Source organism: Plecotus auritus, assembly GCF_963455305.1.
Source record: "Plecotus auritus genome assembly, chromosome: 10".
NCBI lineage: Eukaryota > Metazoa > Chordata > Mammalia > Chiroptera > Vespertilionidae > Plecotus > Plecotus auritus.
The window spans coordinates 9,233,247-9,253,129 of NC_137785.1; the positions used below are offsets into that span (position 1 = coordinate 9,233,247).

General features: G+C 42.0%; 1 protein-coding gene across 1 annotated transcript in view; it reads right to left on the reverse strand.

Moving 5' to 3' along the window:
- Positions 1-19,883, reverse strand: part of LOC308236323 (uncharacterized protein) — a 52,544-nt gene that overhangs the window by 18,354 nt on the left and 14,307 nt on the right. The gene's annotated exons all lie outside the window — the stretch shown is intronic.

Consider the following 19,883-nt stretch of genomic DNA (forward strand, 5'->3'; position numbering starts at 1 on the left):
CCACCAACTTACACCATACAAAAAAATAAACTCAATATGGATAAAAGACTTAAATGTAAGATATGAAACCATAAAAATCCTAAAATAAACAATTGGCAGCAAATTCTCAGACTTCTCTTGAAGTAATATGTTTACCAATACATCTCCTAGGGCAATGGAAATTAAGGAGAAAATAAACAAATGGGACTACATCAATAAAGAGCTTCTGCACAGCAAAAGAAACTATCAACAAAATAACAAGAGAGCCCACTGCATGGGAGAACATATTTGTGAATGATATTTCCAATAGGGGGTTAACCTCCAAAATCTACAGGGAACTCATACAACTTAACAAAAGGAAGAAAATCCAATTAAAAAATGGGCAAAGGATCTAAGTAGATACTTCTCCAAAATGAACATAAGGAAGGCCAAAAGGCATATGAAATGCTGTCACAAATCATCCGAGAGATGCAAATTAAAATAACAATGAGGTACCACCTCACACCTATTAGAATGGCTATCATCAACAAATCAACAAAGGACAAGTATTAGCAAGGATGTGGAGAAAAGGGAACCCTGGTACATTGGGGGCGGAATGCAAACTAATGCAGCCTCTGTGCAAAACAGTTTGGAATTTCCTCAAAAGATTAAAAATGGAACAATTTTACCATAGCTAAGATTTGGAAATAGCCTAAGTGCCCATCAGCACATGAGTGGATTTAAAAACTGTGGTACATCTACAGAATGGAATACTACGCTGCTATAAAAAAAGGAACTCTTACCATTTGCAACAGCATGGATGGACCTAGAGAGCATTATGCTAAGTGAAATAGGCCAGTCGGAGAAAGATAAATATCACATGATCTCACTTTTATGTGGAATCTAATGAACATAAGTTGATGAACAAAAATAGAACCAGAGACTTGGAAACATTGAACAGATGTCAAACCTCAGAGGGAAGGCAGGGAGGCTGGAGAGGAAGTGGGGGGAAATCAAGCAATGAACTCATACACATATATGCATAACCCATAGACACAAATAATCGGGTGGTGAAGGCTTGTGGGGGGAGGGACATCCTATATAATAAAAGCCTAATATGCAAATTGTCCCCTCAACTGGGAGTTTGACCAGGAGGTGGGGCCAACTGCCTGTGGCCCCTCCCCGAGGCCAGCCCCATCCTGGCTGGTGGCAGTGGCAGGCGGCCGGGGGAAGGGAGGCCCCAGCCAGCAGCTGGCAGCCACTAGGGACCCTACCCATGCATGAATTTCATGCACTGGGCCTCTAGTATGTAATACTTTCAACAATAAAGATTTATAATTAATTTTTTCAAAAGGCATACAGGAATCTTTAAGTAAAGAATAACAAATGGGGGATATATTGTGGTAATTACCCTATATAATAAAAGCCTAGGTGGTGTTACGCCCCCACGCGACATCATAAGATGGCTGCCACAAGATGGCTGCCCTCGCATCGTCACAAGATGGCCACCACAAGATGATCGGCAGGGGAGGGCGGTTGGGGGCAATCAGGCTGGCAGGGGAGGGCAGTTGGGGGCAACCAGGCCTGCAGGGGAAGGCAGTTAGGGGTGACCAGGCTGGCACAGGAGGACAGTTGGGGGCAACCAGGCCTGCATGGGATTGATGGGGGGGTTCCACCATCTATCACTTCAAAGAGGGAGGCCCAGGCCACAGGTCAGCGGGCCAATCAACCGGGGGGGTAGGGGGGACTCCACAATTGCCCCAAAGAGGGAGGCCCAGGCCACCTGCTAGCAACGCTATGGTGGGTGTGCAGGCCCAGCCAGCATTCGCACCGCAGAGGGAGGCCCAGGCCAGCCAAGCAATCACACCCCACACCTGTCACCCACAGTGGGAGGCGACTGGTGGCAGGGGAGGGGGGGGGGGCAGTGCTGCACAGATGGCAAGCAGTGGCAGGGGCGGGGCCAGCTGCTGGCAGCCAGGGGAAGGAAAGCCCTGATAGGCCCTGATTGTTGGCCAGGCCTAGGGATCCTACCCGGGGCGGGGGGGAGGGGGGGGATACTGGATTGCGAGAGGGCTCAGGCCGGGCTGAGGGACACACACACACACACACACACACACACACACACACACACACGCATGAATTTCATGCACCGGGCCTCTGGTTAAGGAATAAAAGCAGAATAGTGTTATCTAAATTGAATTTGAATTTCTAAACTCTACATCAGGGGTCCTCAAACTTTTTTTTTTTTTTTTGGTTTTTTTTTTTTGGTCCTCAAACTTTTTAAACAGGGGGCCAGTTCACTGTCCCTCAGACCATTGGAGGGCCGGACTATAGTTTAAAACTATGAACAAATTCCTATGCGCACTGCAGGCCTGGGACAAGTCGGCTGCTAAGCAGGACAGGCAGCGGCACCCAGCGGGCCGGATAAATGTCCTCGGCGGGCCGCATGTGGCCTGCGGGCCGTAGTTTGAGGACGCCTGCGTCTACATATATGAAGCCGACTAGAACTATCTAATTCAATAAAAAAATTTTCTCTTTGCCAACGTAATTACTAGGGCTATAAAAATTCAATTAAAAGTGAGACTTGCCCTAGCTGGTTTGGCTCAGTGGATAGAGCCTTGGCCTGCAGATGGAAAGGTCCCAGGTTCGATTCCAGTCAAGGGCACATGTCCAGATTGTGGGCTCGATCCCCAGTAGGGGGCATGAAGGAGGCAGCTGATCAACAATTCTCATCATTAATGTTTCTCTCTCTCTCTCTCCCCCCATTCCTTCCTCTCTTAAGTCAATAAAAATATTTTTCCCAAAAAAAGGAAAAGGGTGAGATTTTACTATGGGTTGAAATAGAAGCAAAAAGAAATGAATAGGACATCAGGTTCTGCTGTATATGAGAGTGGAGTAAAGCTCTAGGACCACCTCTAATGGAATTATCTACTTGACAGCATTATGAAGATTCAATAAAAATGATGTGTGAAAGAAAACAAACAAAAAACCCGGAGATTCAGCCCTGGCAGGTGTGACTCGGTTGGTTGGAGCATCATATAGTACACGGAAAGGTCACAGGTTCAATTCCCAGTTAGGACACACACCCAAGTTGTGGGCTCTAACCCTGGACAGGGTGCCTATGGGATGCAACGTTCTCTCTCACATCAATTTTTCTCTCTCTAAAAAAATCTATTAAAAAAAAATATATCCTGCCAAAACCGGTTTGGCTCAGTGGATAGAGCGTCAGCCTGCGGACTGAAGGGTCCCAGGTTCGATTCCGGTCAAGGGCATGTAACTTGGTTGCGGGCACATCCCCAGTGGGAGGTGTGCAGGAGGCAGCTGATCGATGTTTCTCTCTCATCGATGTTTCTGACTACCTATCACTCTTCCTTCCTCTCTGTAAAAAATCAATAAAAATATATTAAAAAAAAAAAAAAAACATATCCTCAGGTGAGGACTGAAAAACATACAAATGCCCTGGCTGGTTTTGTTCCAGTTGGTTGGGCATTGTCCCATGCTCCAAAAGGTCACCAGTTGGATTCCTAGTCAGGGCACATGCAGGCGGGAGCTGAGTGATGTTTTCCTCTTTCCCTCTCCCAATAAATAAAAACATATTTAATATAGATTTGTGTGTTTCTTAATCCTCACCTGAGGATATTTTTCCCACTGCTTCAGACAAAGTGGAAGGGGGAAGAGAGACATCAACCTGAGAGAAACACATCGATTTGTTGCTCACCACCCATGCCCCAACTGGGGCCGGGCATCGAACCCGCAACCTAAGTCCATGCCCTTGACTGAAAATAGAACCCATGACACAGGGTCTCAGCTGATGCTCTAATCACTGCACACACTGGGTAGGGCAGCACCTCATTCCTTTTTTAACTTCTTTTTATTAACTGGATATCATTGATACATTACATTCTGTAAGGTATTTTTTTAATTTTTAAAATCTTTTTGTTTTTATTCTTTCGTTTTTTCATTGTGGAAGTTTAAGGTGTACAGTGTGTTGCTTTGATACACTTATGCATTGCAATATGATTGCCACTGTAATGTTAGCTACACTGCCATCACCTAAGTACCAGTTTTTGGTGGCAGGCACATTTCATATCTACTCTTTTAACAACTTTCAAATACGTAACATATTGTTAATTATAATTACTATGCTGTTCATTAAATCCTCGGGACTAAGGGGAAGTTGGTATCCTTTGACCAGCCTCTTTGCCATTTCCCCCACCCTCAGACTCTGGTAACCCCCATTCTACTCTGTTTCTATGAGCTGAGCAAACTGGCCAGCGCCCAAAAATTGTTTTAATTTTGTGCCCCGGAGGCTTTTGCCCTCTAGGGCAATGTCCGTAGTTTGACATATGTCAGTTTGGCAGTTTCTTACAAAACAAAACATACTTGTATAAAATCCAACAACCACATACTTTGGTATTTACCAAAATGAGTTGAAAATGTAAGTGCATTCAGAAATCTGATTATAGATGTTTATAGCAGCCACAGACAATGGAATATTATTCAGCACTCAAAAGAAATGACCTATCGAGCAATGAAAAGGAGAAACCACAAATGCATATTATTAAGTGAAAAAAAACAATATCAAAAGGATACAGACTGCATGATTCCAACTATATGACATTCTAGAAAGGCAAAACTAAGAATACAGTATGTGTGACTGGCATGGCTCAGCGTTGACCTATGAACCTGGAGGTCACGGTTTGATTCCCAGCTGGGGCACATGCCCAGGTAGCGAGCTTGACCCAAAGAGTGGGGCGTGCAGGAGGCAGATGATCAATGACTGTTTCCTCTCCCTTCCTTTCTGAAATCAATAAAAATATTTTGAAAAATAATAATCACTGGTTGCCAGTTGTGGGGAAGGGACAGATGTATCAGAACCAAGAGGATTTTTAGAGCAGCCAAACTAGTCTGTGTGATTCTAAATGGTGGCTATGTCATTATACGTTTGTCAAAACCCACAGAATGTCCAACACTAATAGTGAACACAGTAATAATCCAGTTACGCACTTGGGGTGCTAATGCTCAAATATGTTAACTCATTGTAACAAATGCACCATTCTGGTGCAGGAGGTGGACATGGGGGAGTTTTGCATGAAAAGGACAAATAGGCGGCTTAGGGGATCTCTAAGTACTTTGCACTCAATGTTGCTGTAAATCTAAAATTGCTCTAAAATACAGTCAAATCTATAGTTACACACAATTTAGCAGAAAACAATCATTGGAGACATTTCTTGTAACCTTGGGTTAGGCAAAGAATTCTTAGACTTGTAACCAAACCAGGAAAGAATTAAAGTAAAATGATAGATTAGACTTGTATTAAACTTTACACATCAAAAGACATTATAAACAACAACAAAAAAACAACAACTCAGCTACAGGTGAAGAGAATATATTTGCAAGGCATAATCTGATACAGGAGTTCTATACAGAATATATAAATAACTCCAAAAATAATTTAACAAACAACCCATTTAGAAAACGAGGACAGACTTGAATACACATTAAAGAAAATAAATGAATGTCTGTAAGCACATGAAAAAGTTATCCTATGCAGACACAGGAGACTGGGAAGGATGTGGGTCCAGAACATGGTCCGTGCTGCAGGGAAAACATGGTGAGCACCATTGCCTCAAAGAGAAATGCACACATAGAGGACAGAATCACATGGGCAGTGGGTCCTTAGCTTGGAAGAAGTGAGCACTTGCCAATGAGACCAGGATCCTGTAGGTCTCCTTATCACTTTTGAATATTATGTCCCAGAATTCATGTCCAGGTGTCCCCTCATTTGTAAGGTGTCAGTGCCAGCTACAAGCATCACTTGAAGAGTTAAAGGCATGAAATTCATCACAGTGGATGGGATCAGAGCCTGACACCCAAAGTAGGTGAAAGTGAAGACTAAACCCAAATTATCGAGGTCTCCTGTGGGTCAAACTCTGTGCTGGGATCAAAGGGGAGGCAAACTGCAGCTCACTTTGAAAGAAGGTTCCGCTGGAGAAACCACTGGAGCTGAGAGATGATGTTGCTCCATTGAAAGACTGAGGTGCGCTGACATTTTAGAATAGTAGTAATGGCAACAGCAGCTTCAGTTGAGCCTGCCTCGTCCTAACAGGGTACCTGCCCCCATGGTAGAACTTGTCCCTGGTTCTGGAGCCAGGATCCCGGATTGGAATCCAGCCTCTATTTCTGACACTCGTCTGTGGAATCAACTTTGGAGAACCTACTTCATTTCTCTAACGCTGGATTTCCCAGCAACTCGATTTAGTTTCCACTTACAAGGTTGTTGTGAGAATCAAGAGAGAAAATGCTCCAAAAGCTAACCCTCGAATCCTGATATCAAGTACTCACTTTGTCACTTTTATTTCTAATTTTGGATTATTTACCATAAAGCTGCTGCAAACATTCCTGAGAGAGGAATCGAGTGGGAGAGACAGAAACATTGAAAGAAAAAACTGATTGGTGGCCTGGGGATCTCTAAATGCTTTGCACTCAATGTTGCTGTAAATCTAAAATTGCTCTAAAAAATACAGTCATACCTATAGTTACACACACATACATACACAATTTTGCAGAAAACGAACACTGAAGATATTTCTCATGACCTCATGTTGGGCAAAGAATCCTTAGACATGTAACCAAACCAGTAAAGAATTTTAAGGAAAATGATAAATCCGACTCTCAAAGGCCAAGATAAGTACTATCATCACCTTCATGTCAAATTCAGTAAACTGAAAGTGAGGGAGCGCTAGCGAGTCACCTGGAGAGGACCTCAGGGCCTACAGCACCTGCCTCTCTGCTGGTGGGTCAGCAGGTTCTCATGAGCTCCATTTCTTTCTCAAACACACCCCAAAGTAAAGGCGCTCGTCAGTATTGGAGGAGTGAGTGATGCCCAGCCTGAAATGTATCTGTCTTTGCAGTAAGAGGCTGAAGTTGCCAGAGCCCAGGAAGGCTGCAGGCAGATGTCATACTGTGAATGGGCACCTTCGCAGCTAACCGCCTCTAACAGCTCAGGAGGAGGTCACAGACCTTATCCCCACTTTACAGAGGAGAAAACAGAAGCCCACAGAGAAGAAGAGGACATTTTCTTGTTTGTCCCAATGATATTCGGGAATCTGGGATTCAAATCCAAAATGCCTGACCCAGGGCATGGGAGTCTGACCACTGCCCCCCTATTTACTTCTGCACTGGCTTTGGGACTCCCAAAATACCCTGCCCACCTGGTCCTCCTGAGAGACCTGTTCCAATGCAAGAAGCCCCATGACAGGAGACCAGGAAAAAGAATTCTATAAAGCAACAGCTTATTATAGTATCAAGAGACTAGACTTCTGAAAGAATGTGATTAAAAGCAAGTGTCAACTGTAGGTGAGTCGGTGTGGCTGTGTTTGTGTGTTGACCCATGCACCAGGTCACGGGTTTGATTCCCAGTCAAGGCACATGTAGGCTCAAACCCCAATAAGGGGGCATGCAGGAAGCAGCCAATGGATGTATCTCTTTCTCATCAATGTTTCTCTCTCCCTCACCATTCCTTTCTCAGAAATGTGTGTAGCAGCTTTATTATAAATAATCAAAAATCAGAAGTAACCATATTTAATAAACTAATTAATATATCGAAGTAAAATTAATTTTAAAAAAAAGGAAAAGAGGGAGCAAGGGCATTTCTTCACTTTGCTCATGACTTCAAGAGATTGCTTGTCTCCTTTGGCTCCTACCCAACAGTCCTACTGTGATTTCCTTTCTGACAGGTGGCCTCAGCCCCGGGGCTCTGGTAACACCATGTCCTCCCTGTGACCCCTAGTGTTGGGGCACCAAAGTCATCTCCTCAATGTGACTCCCAAGTGTTGTACTAGTGACTTTCTCCTGCAGATATTGTCACTGTCTGTGCTTGGCATTCCACCTGTTATCCGTGTAACAAATTCCCTGCATTAAATTTCCATTTCTGTAAAAATAATAATAATAATAATAATAATAATAATAATATGTCGAAGATAAAAAAACTTTTCACTGCAAAAAAGATAAGCTACTAATATATCATTAATAAATCTCCAAACAATTATGCAACATACTTAAAAAATGCTGATTCCCATCGTATAAAACTTAGAAATTGCAAAGTTATCTATTAAAATGGAGTATAAACCAATGGTTACTTGGAAAGCTGTGAAGGGCAGAGAGATTCATAAAGAACATGAAGTAAATTCACAGTGACAGATATGGTTGGTACTGTGACTATGGTGATGGTTTCAGTTGCATGCATGTAAATACATCAAATATACTTGACATTGCATTTACTAATTAAACCTTCTTAAAATTGGTGCAAGATTTTATAAATTGTATATCCAACGTTTTCTGAAAAAACAGGTTTGCCAACTTGATATTCAATCTATGTTCTCATGCCCTGTGAAAGAGTCTTGCCTAAGTAACAGCAAATATAGCAAACAATAAAGGACTTTGACCCAAACCAACACAAATACTGGCTGGAACACAAAACCATATCCCTGGGACTACATATACGTGTCTTATCTTTCTTTTCTGCCAGGGTACCAATGGCTCTGACATAAATGTCTGAGAAGCTACAGAAACACACAGAAACGTTTGATTATATTCAATGACAATGACTGCATCCACAGAAGATAAACATGCGTGGAGATCCTCAGATCTGTGTACATGCCACCCTGCAGTCTTTTCCTCAGAACATTTCTGGATGCACGTTTACAAGAGGCACATTCCATCTAGTTGACAGCACTCTTTTCCAACACAGTGTAGGCCAGTGGTTCTGTGGCAATCATGGCTCCCGTAACCCCTATGGTCCTCCAACCAGTGACCATCACCCACAGAATTGTAGATATTAGGGCAAAAAACCCTTTACAAGACCTGGACAAGAAAGTCCCATCAAAAGTATTGGCAGCCTCTGAAAAAACAAGAAAAAATTAATGCTGCTTCCAGGTGTACTTGAAGTTGTCACAGCTACCCCCTCTTTGGAGTGATCTTTGGCTGTCCAGACTTATAGAATCCAGGTGTCACATGAGGACTGGCGAGTCCACAGTCTTTCCTAGGAAAATATGAGCAGCAATGCAAAGTGGGCAAAAATTGCTGAGCTAATTTCTGCACCATATTGTTCATAGGGAAAGTTAGAAATCCCCCATAAAAGTTGTTCACCTCGTATGCTTGTAGAGCCCAGATATACTTATAAACTAGCTGACAGAATAAAGAGAACATCCAAGATTAAAGAAGACTTAGAAAAAAGGCCTTCAATATTTTTTTTTAATATTTTTATTGAATCCTAGCCAACTTGGCTCAGTGGATAGAGCGTCAGCCTGCAGACTGAGGGTCCCAGGTTTGCCTGACTTGCAGGCTCAATCCCCAGTAGGCGGACGTGCAGGAGGCAGGTGATTCTCTCTCATCATTGATGTTTCTGTCTCTCCCTTCCTCTCTGAAATCAATAAAAAGACATACACACACATATACACATATATATATATATATATATTTATTGATTTCAGAGAGGAAAAGAGAAACATTGATGAGAGAATCACCGATTGGCTGCTTCTGCACACCCCACAATGGGAATGGAGCCCGCAACCCAGGCATGTGCCCTGACGGGAATCGAACCCTGATCTCCTCGTTCATAGGTTTATGCTCAATCACTGATACAGACTGGCTGGGCGTGGCCTTCAATATTTTACTAACCAAATGAACATGAGTCTGGCAGTTCTTTCATGGGTGACTTGGACACTCAAAAAGTTCATCACTGTTAAATGGAAAAAGCACGTTCTTGGGAAAGGCAGTATTTGCTAGCTGAACTCAGGTGATATTCTCTGGGGACAACACTGAGTCAGGTTCATATGCCAACTAGTCAGAGTGAAAAGAATGCCCCGGATGGTATGGCTCAGCAGTTGAGTGTCAACCCAGGAACCAAGAAGTCCCCCTTTTGATTCCCAGTAATAGACATGCCTGGTTGCGCCCTCAACCCCCAATGGGGGTGTGCAGGAAGCAGCCAATTGATGATGTTCCTGTCTTATTGTTGTTTCTAGCTCTCTAAACCTCTTCCTTTCTCCCTAAAAAAACAAACAAAAAAAACACACATTTAAATAAATTTTTACAAAAGCCCAGGCCTGTGTGGCTGGGTGGATAGAGTGTACACCTTTGGACCGAAGGGTGCCAGGTTCAATTATGGTCAGGGGCATGCTCCTCGGTTGCAGGCTTGATCCCCACTCCCCAATGGAAGTGGGTGCAGGAGGCAACCAAATGATGTGTCTCTCTCACATGAATGGTTCTGTCTCTTCACCCTCCCTTCCATTCTCTCTCTAAAAAAAAAATAAAAATAAAAGGCAAAATAGCCTAGGTGAGGATTAAAAAAAAAAGATGAATGAGACCCCCTAAAAGCTCAGGCAGCTCCTAATTTTCTCAAATCAAAGAAGTTACCTCCCCGAATACACTAAGATGACGACTCATGCAACCCGTGGATACCTGCGAAATCACTTCAGCAACAGAAATATGCAGTGACATAAATCTGGTAAGACATCTGGCTAAATTACAAAATGCAACCTGGACTCACGTTTTTCACATAAGCAAAATTCATAGTGAATCTCCCTACGGTTGACTGTATGAGAAAAATAAGGCTTCACAGAGTTTCCTATATAATTGTTAAGACTGAACTAAAAATCTGTACATTTCCTACACATCTAAGACCTCCCTTCCATTGAACTCTTTAGTGCAGAGAAAGATTAGAATTTTGGCTAAATGATTTCACACATTCACTGCACTCATAAGGCCTTTCTCCAGTTGAACTCTGATGATCACAAAAGCCATGGATCCGGGTAAAAGATTTCCCATATTAATTGGACTCATAAAGCTTTTTCTCCACTGTGAGCTTTCTGATGATAACGGAGGCCATTTCTACTGGCAAAAGATTTTCCACATTCACTGCACTCATAAGGCTTTTCCCCGGTGTGAATTCTCTGATGACAACGAAGGGTATAGATCCTGGAAAAAGATTTCCCACATTCACTGCACTCATAAGGCCTTTCTCCTGTGTGAAATCTCAGATGATAACGGAGGCCAGTGCTACTGGTAAAAGATTTCCCACATTCACTGCACTCATAAGGCTTTTCTCCTGTGTGAAATCTCCGATGATAACGGAGGCCAGTGCCACTGGTAAAAGCTTTACCACATTCACTGCATTCATAAGGCCTTTCTCCAGTGTGAACTCTCTGATGATGATGAAGACCAGTGATCCCAGTAAAAACTTTTCCACATTTACTGCATTCATAAGGCCTTTCTCCTGTGTGAAATCTCTGATGATAACGGAGGCCATTGCTACTGGTAAAAGATTTACCACATTCATGGCACTCATAAGGCCTTTCTCCAGTGTGAACTCTCTGATGATAACGGAGGTAGTAGATCCTGGTAAAAGATTTTCCACATTCACTGCACACATAAGGCCTTTCTCCTGTGTGAAATAAATGATGATAACGGAGGCCAGTGCTACTCATAAAAGTTTTCCCACATTCACTGCATTCATAAGGCCTTTCTCCATTATGAACTCTCTGATGATAATGAAGGCCAGTGACCCCGATAAAAAACTTCCTACATTTATTGCACTCAAAAGGCTTTTCTCCTGTATGAAATCTCTGATGATAACGGAGGCCATTGCTAGTGGTAAAAGATTTTTCACATTCATGGCACTTATAAGGCTTTTCTCCTGTGTGAATTCTCTGATGACAACGAAGGTAATATATCCTGCTAAAAGATTTCCCACATTCACTGCACTTATAAGGCCTTTCTCCTGTGTGAAATATCTGATGATAACGGAGTCCAGTGCTACTGGTAAAAGATTTCCCACATTCACGGCACTCATAAGGCCTTTCTCCAGTGTGAAATCTCTGATGATAATGGAGGCCAGTGCTACTGGTAAAAGATTTCCCACATTCACTGCACTCATAAGGCCTTTCTCTATTGTGAAATCTCTGATGATAACAAAAACTAGAAATTCTGGTAAAATATTTTCCACATTCACGGCACACAAAACCCACTCTTCCAGTACGAACATTCTTATCCTGAACAAACACGCGGTTGCAGCCAATGGCTTTCTTATATTCTTTTCTAGTGTAATAATTTTTAGTCCTCTGAAGGGTCACCTCACATGTTGAGATTTCATTTGGACTGTCCCTGGTCTGAGTAGCCTTTGCGGGGAGATGTCCTGACCCAGTAAGGATGCCTTGCCCAACTTGCACACAGGTTAAATGCTTCTGGGACACGTTGAAATTGCAGCTCTTTGCAAGTGAGATCCTGTCCACACCTCTAATAAAAGGCTTCTCTCTAAAGTGCTTCTCCTGGTGCTGGTGAATTGTTGCACTGAAAGAAAATCGTTTTGCACATGCCCCACACCTCAATAGTACATGGATCTGCTGAGTTTCCTGCAGCTCAATCAAGTGGAAAATGTTCCTCAAGACTAGTCCACAACTCTCACAGGGGTGGCTCTTCTGGGAAGACAAGGCTAACTTGCAATTCCTGGCCTGTGACACTCTTACAGAAACCTTCTGTTCAGTCAGTGCCTCCACATTCTCTGCTCCACAGCAGCAACCTGAACAAAAGGAAACGCTGGTGAGGTACATGTTGACCTTAGAAAAAAAGAATATCTTCACCACAAATGTTTATCTGTCATGACTAGGCATGATTCCGTAGAATGATTTTCAAGAAGAGTTAGACGCTGAAGAAATGGCTGGTATACATTACTTGGCCCCAAAGGTCAGTCAATGGTGAAAATCTCACCAAGGGAGAGACAGAAGCATAGGATGGGAAACAAATGAGAGGAAAGCTCTACTCACTGTTCCTCCACAAACAGCTTCCTTTAGGACTTTTCATGCTGGGGACCTGAGTTCATGTAGAATAATTTGAATGTGCTCAAACCATAAAAGTCAATTTTACCAGAGCACATGATGCTCAAGGAGAATATAATAATGTGTGTGCACTCCAAAGCTCTGCAGGCATGGACCAATGTTAGTTTGCAGTAAAGAGAGACCTGTGAAAGAGGTAGCAGTGCAGTGTAGAGAGGTTAAGATAATCCATGGGCTGGGAATCCAAGTAGAAATGATCACTATTAGAACTGAGTAGTTGGCAAAGTGTCAACAATAAGCAAGAACATGTAGAATGGAGTGAGGAATGGGCAACTGCAACAAAATACTGTTGAACAAAATGGGTCCCTAGTTATGACCTTAATAAGCTCTGCCATCGAACCCTTTCTAATAGCCCTTCATCAAGGAAAAACCTGCCTCTGGGTCCAACCTGACATTCTTAAAGTCATGTTTCTTCTGTGATGCACAAATGATTCTTGCCCTTAAATCCCAGTTGATCCATGACATGGGATAAAGACAATAGAAATCTTTTTTTTTCTTTTACTGATTTTTACAGAGAGAAAGGGAGAGGGATAGATAGTTAGAAACATCGATGAGAGAGAAACATCGATCAGCTGCCTCCTGCACACCCCCCACTGGGGATGCGCCCACAAGCAACCAAGATACATGCCCTTGACCAGAATCGAACCCGGGACCCTTCAGTCCGCAGGCCGACGCTCTATCCACTGAGCCAAACCGGTAAGGGCGACGATAGAAATCTTAAAAGAAAAACTGAAAAGGATGGTCAACACTGTGGTAGAACAACAAAGCACAAAATAGACCACAGCAAAAAGACCTATGTGAGCGACATCAACAAGATGACAGAATCAGAGATATGAGAATCGTTCCCCATCCCAGAGTAAGTAGACAGCTATCCATGAACAAAAACCCCACAGGAAATGGGAATAATAGTACAATGAATACTGTACAAAAAGTAATGCAGAATACAAATAAAGGAGAACTAAAAAGAAAGGATGACTGGAAAGACTGGGTGAACAAACATATTTAAAGATACCTATGGTCAAAAACAAGGTCAGAGTTAAATCTATCAGCTACTGTGTTTATGCTATAATTGACACTAGTGGCCTATTCTTTGAAAAATACTGGAAATTTTTGTTTTTAAAAACCACAGAAAAGGCCCTAGCCAGTTTGGCTCGGTGGATAGAGCATCAGCCTGCGGAATGAACAGTCCCAGGTTCGATTCCGGTCAAGGGCACATGCCTGGGTTGTGGGCTTGATCCCCAGTAGGGGCATGCCCCTCTCTCATCATTGATGTTTCTAACTCACTCGCCCTCTGCCTTCCTCTCTGAAGTCAATAAAAATATACTTTAAAACACACACACACACACACACACACACACACACACACACACACACACACACGGCAAGCCCTGGCCGGTATCACTTAGTTGGTTGTAGTACTGTCTTTTGTATAGAAGGGCCGGGGGTTCAATTCCTGGTCTGGGCACATATCAGGATATGGGTTCCATTTCTAATTTGGGTGTGTGAGGAAGGCAGCCAACTGATACATCTCCTCACACCAATGTTTCTCTCTATCTCTCCCTATCTCTATTCAGCTCTATCAGAAATCAAAAATAAATAAATAGGAATTGCAGGATAGCCAATTACATAACATCTGACACTATGAATCACAACACATCATAAGAGATGCTGGCCGATGACATGACCTTACATAGAGAAAATTATCAAGATCCTACTATAAAATTCTGAAATTAATAAACAAATACAATGCCTTGGCAAGGTGGCTCAGTTGGTGAGAGTATGTTCCCAATGCACCAAGGTTGTGGATTCAATCCCCCATCAGGACACATGCAGGGAACAGCCAGTGAATGCATAGAAGGGTAGAACAGCAGATCAATGTTTCCCTCTTTCTCTGTGTCTCCCTTCCTATGTCTGAAATCAATAAATAAAGCCCAGAGATTAAGAATGGCGGCAAAGTAGGAGGATGCTTCACGGACATGCTCCCAGGAACAAGCGGGAATTACAACTGAAATACAGAAAGGCTTCCTGAATAATCAATGGAAAACTCGCAGGTGAGAACCCTGATACCCAAGGACCAAAGGTGGAGAACGCATAGAGACTGGTAGGAGGGACAGAGGCGCAAAAATGCTGGCTGGGCACCCACAGACTGCAACCGAAGTCCCAGAGACATATCTCAGCTGTGGGGGGATGCCACTGAGAACTCTGGGATCTAATCCCAAAGCTGGGCTCCCAGCAAAGAGCACCAAAACTGGGGAGGGTACCCGTATAACATCTAGCTGTGAAAAGCAGTGAGGTGCTGTCTGCCAGGGAGTGACAGCTGAAAACTTAGGCATCCTATTAAAGGGCCAACACACAAAAATTCCCTGTGGAGTCCACCTAGTGCTCTGGCAGAGGAGGGTACAGTGGACTGGAGCTGTGAGAGTAGAATCCAGGCCTGGGGACTCAGAGGATAGAACTCAGAAGGCAGACACCCCAAGTTCCCTGGGCTGAGTCACACCCTCACTCAGCGGAGGACATCTTTCCCAGAGAGACATTTCCCTTGCCTGGGGGGAAGACAGTCCACACCCAATTGGAAAACACCATGCCCTGAGGCCTCTTAAGAGATTAAAAGTAACAGCCCTAGCCAGTTTGGCTCAGTGAATAGACCACTGGCCTGCTAACCCTAACACTGACCCTGACCCTGACCCTAACCCTAACCCTAACCCTATTTGATTCCAGGTCAAGGGCACATGCCCGGGTTGTGGGCTTGACCACCAGTAGGGGGCGTGCAGGAGGCAACCCATCCATGATTCTATCATGGATGTTTCTATCTCTTTTTCTCTCCCTCTCCCTTCCTCTCTGAAATAAATAAAAAAAGAAGTAACAGCCTCCAGGCAGAAGCAACTGCCCCACCCTGCTAAAAAAAACCAAAAAACTCTCACACCTGAGGGACAATTGCCTGGGGGCAATTCAAGTAGGAATCCTATCAGTCTGGAGACTTTGAGTCTTTGCCTGATCCAATTAGTCAGAAACAGCCTTTAACACTGTCCTGCACTAGAGATTGAAAGGTATAGAGCAGCGGTTCTCAACCTGTGGGTCGCGACCCCTTTGGGGGTCGAAGGACCCTTTCACAGGGTCGCCTAAGACATCCTGCATATCAGATATTTACATTATGATTCATAACAGTAGCAAAATTAGTTATGAAGTAGCAACGAAAATAATTTTATGTTTGGGGGTCACCACAACATGAGGAACTGTATTAAAGGGTCATGGCATTAGGAGGTTGAGAACCACTGGTATAGAGGATCTACCTAACACACAGTCACAAACCCAAACAACCAAAATGAGGAAACAAAGAAACCACCACCAAATGAAAGAACTAGCGAACTCTTCAGAAGAGATAAATGAAGCAGAGATAAAAAATTTATCTGAAACAGAATTCAGAGTAATGATGTTAAAAATGCACAACAGTATGAAAAAAAGATATAACTATGAAAAAAGAACAGTTTGAGATAAAGAATGACATAACACAAATAAAGAACACATTGGAAGGAATATACAGCAGATTAGGGGAAGCTGAGGATCAAATCAGTGAATTAGAAGACAGAGTTGAAAATATCACTCAATTAGAGAACCAAAAAGAAAAAACAATGAAAAAACAGGAGGACAGCTTAAGGGAGCTGTGGGACAATGTGAAACATAACAATATTAGAATAGTAGGTGTGCCAGAAGAGGCAGAAAAGGAGAAAGGAATAGAGAAGGTGTTTGAAGAAATAATGGCAGAAAACTTCCGTAACCTGGTAAAGGAAAAAGTCACACAAGTTCAGGAGGCAGAGAGAACCCCATGCAAGAAGAACCAAAACAAACCCACACCCAGACACATCATAATTAAAATGCCAAAAATTAAAGACAAAGAGAGAATCTTAAAGGCAGCAAAAGAAAACTATTACGTACAAAGGAGTTCCCATAAGGCTGACACCTGATTTCTCATCAGAAACTCTACAGGCCAGAAGGGAATGGCATAAAGTACTCAAGGTAATGGAAAGCAAGGATCCGAGACCAAGATTACTATATACAGCAAGGCTATCATTCAAAGTAGACGGTCGAATAAAGAGCTTCCCAGACAAAAAAAGGCTCAAGGAGTTCATCACCACCAAGCCAGCATTACAAGAAATGCTAAAGGGATTGCTGTAAGGGATTACTGAGAAGAAGAAACAGAGAGAGAAACATAGCCATACAGAATTAAAATGGCTATAAAGTACCTTTCAATAATAACTCTAAATGTAAATGGAATAAATGCTCCAATCAAAAGGTGTAGGGTAGCTGAACAGATACAAAAACATGACCCAACCATATGCTGTCTGCAAAAGACCCACCTCAAAACAAGACACACAAAGGATGGAAGTGAAGGGATAGAAAAAAATTCTCCAGGCAAATGGGAAAAAAAAAAGCTAGAGTAGCAATACTCATATCCAATAGAAGCACCATGAGGAGCAAAATAACCCAGTCGGAGAAAGATAAATATCATATGATCTCACTCATTTGCGGAATATAATGAACAACATAAATTGATGAACAAAAATAGAACCAGAGGGGCGAAAAATATACTAGAATATAATAGAAGTAATCCCGTTATTTGCAGATTTTTAATATTTCCTACAACTTTTGTGATATCATACTATGTTAGTATAGTTTTGGTAATATTATTATACTTAAAATTCTTTTATTCTTGAAATATGTTTATTGCATGTAATATTATATGTAAGGTCATTTTTCTTGAATAATTGGTTTACTGCATGTAACATTATCATATTTAAAATAATATTTCTTGAAATATTAAGGTTTATTGCATGTAATTTTATATTTAAAATCATTTTTCTTGAAATAAAAAAAACAAACACCCTGATAAATAAAGAAAGAAAGAAAGAAAGAAAGAAAGAAAGAAAGAAAGAAAGAAAGAAAGCCAGCCAGCCCAGCCAGTATGGCTTGGTGATCGAACATCAACCCTATAAACTAGGAGGTCACTGTTGGATTTCTCATCAGGACACATGCACAAGTTGTGGGCTTGGGCCCACAGGTGTGCAGGAGGCAGCCAATCAATTATTCTCTCTCTCAATTGATGTTTCTCTCTCTCTTTCCCTCCCTTCCACTCTAAAATCAATTAAAATATATTTTTAAAATAAGTTAAATAAATAAATAAGAATAAATAAATAGCCCTGGCCATTGTGGCTCAGTGGTGAGAGTGTCTGCCTGCGCACTGGAGAGTCCTAGGTTCAATTTCCAGTCAAGGGCAGGTACCTGGATCCCTGCTCCCAAAAGGGCACCTGTGGGAGGCAACCAATCGATGTGTCTCTGTCACATCAATGTCGCCCCCCCTTTTTATCCCCCACCTCCTCTTCCTTTCACTCTCTCTTAAAAAAAACAAAAACAAAAAAAAAACAACCAATGGTAAAAATATTTTTACTATTCCAGTAAGAATTAAAAAAAATAATTAAATTCAGCCCTAACTGGTTTGGCTCAGCGGATAGAGCATCGGCCTGTGGACTGAAGGGTCCTGGGTTTGATTTCAGGCAAGGGCACATGCCTGGGTTGCCGATTTGATCCCCAGTGGGGGGCGGGTAGAAACATCATTGATGTTTCTATCTCTCTCCCTCTCCCTTCCTCTCTAAAATCAATAAAAATATTTTTAAAAAAAGAAAGAAAATGAAGTATCATGAAGATTTCTACAATATGCAAAGCAATCTACAGATTAAATGCAATCCTGATGATAACTCCAATGGTATTTTATAAAGAAATGAAAAGAGAATGTTGAAATGTATAAAACCAAAAGATCTCGAATAGCAAAAGCAATCTTGAGCGAGAACAAAGCTGGTGGCATCACACTTTCTGACTTCAATTTATTATAAAGAGAAAGCAAGAAAAGCAAACTGTGTTGCTAGAGAAACACAGACACATAGATCAATAGAACAGAACAGAAAACACAGGAATAAACCCAGGCACATAGGTTCCAGTAATATTTGTCAAAGCTGCAAGACATGGAAGGATAGTTTCTTCAATGAATGGTGATGGTAAAAATGGATATTCACATGTAAAACAACAAAACTTGACACCACTGATAAAATTTAACTAAACCTGCAAGACAGAATTAAATGTCAGTGCTAAAACTTAAAACTCCTCAGGACAACCTAGAGAAAAAATTTTGGAGATTTGTTTTGGACAGGAGTTTCTGAATGTGACACCAACCACCAGGCAAAATAGAAAAAATACACAGTCCAGACTGCAATCAAAAAAAAAAAAAAGCTTCCTCACAGCACAACAGCAATTAACAAAATGAAATGAAAGGCAATCTAGAAAATACTCCCAAATCCTATGAAGGAATCACTTGGAGATATTGTGGATTCAGTTCAGATCAGCACAATAAAGCGAATATTGCAATACAGATGGAAATTCACACAAATAGTTGGGAGTTCCCAGTGAATAATAAAGATATGTTAACACTATACTACAGGTTAGTAACAATGCAATGACTGTCTCAAAAAAAAACCCAACTCTATATAACTTAAAATATACTTGATTGCTAAACACTGGCAACCAGCATTTGAGCTTGTTAGAAAAATGGTGGCACTAGACCTGGTGAATGCAAGTTTGCCAATAACATGGAATTTGTAAAAAAGAGAAGGGGGGGTGGGCAATATCTGCAAAGCACAATTAAGGACATGCAAAAATATGTGTTCCTGTCTGTAATAAGCAATTAATATATAAAAGATACAAGGTAATCAAAAGAATCTTTAACCAAAAACTACAGTTAATAAACAGGATAAGGAGGTAGAGACAATTCTTCAAAAAATATGTACAAGTGACCAACAGGAATATAGAAAATGCTTTCCTCACTAATTAAGGTGGAATCCCTTAGGTTTCCTGGAACATTACCAACCACAAGTCCTTCCCTGTGAATGTAGTACAGTGGGGAGAATTGTGACTTCAGGAATAGAAGGGAGCAGTGGAAACAGACCAACCCTCCCCAGGACAGCAACTACCTAGGAAACTGGAAAAATC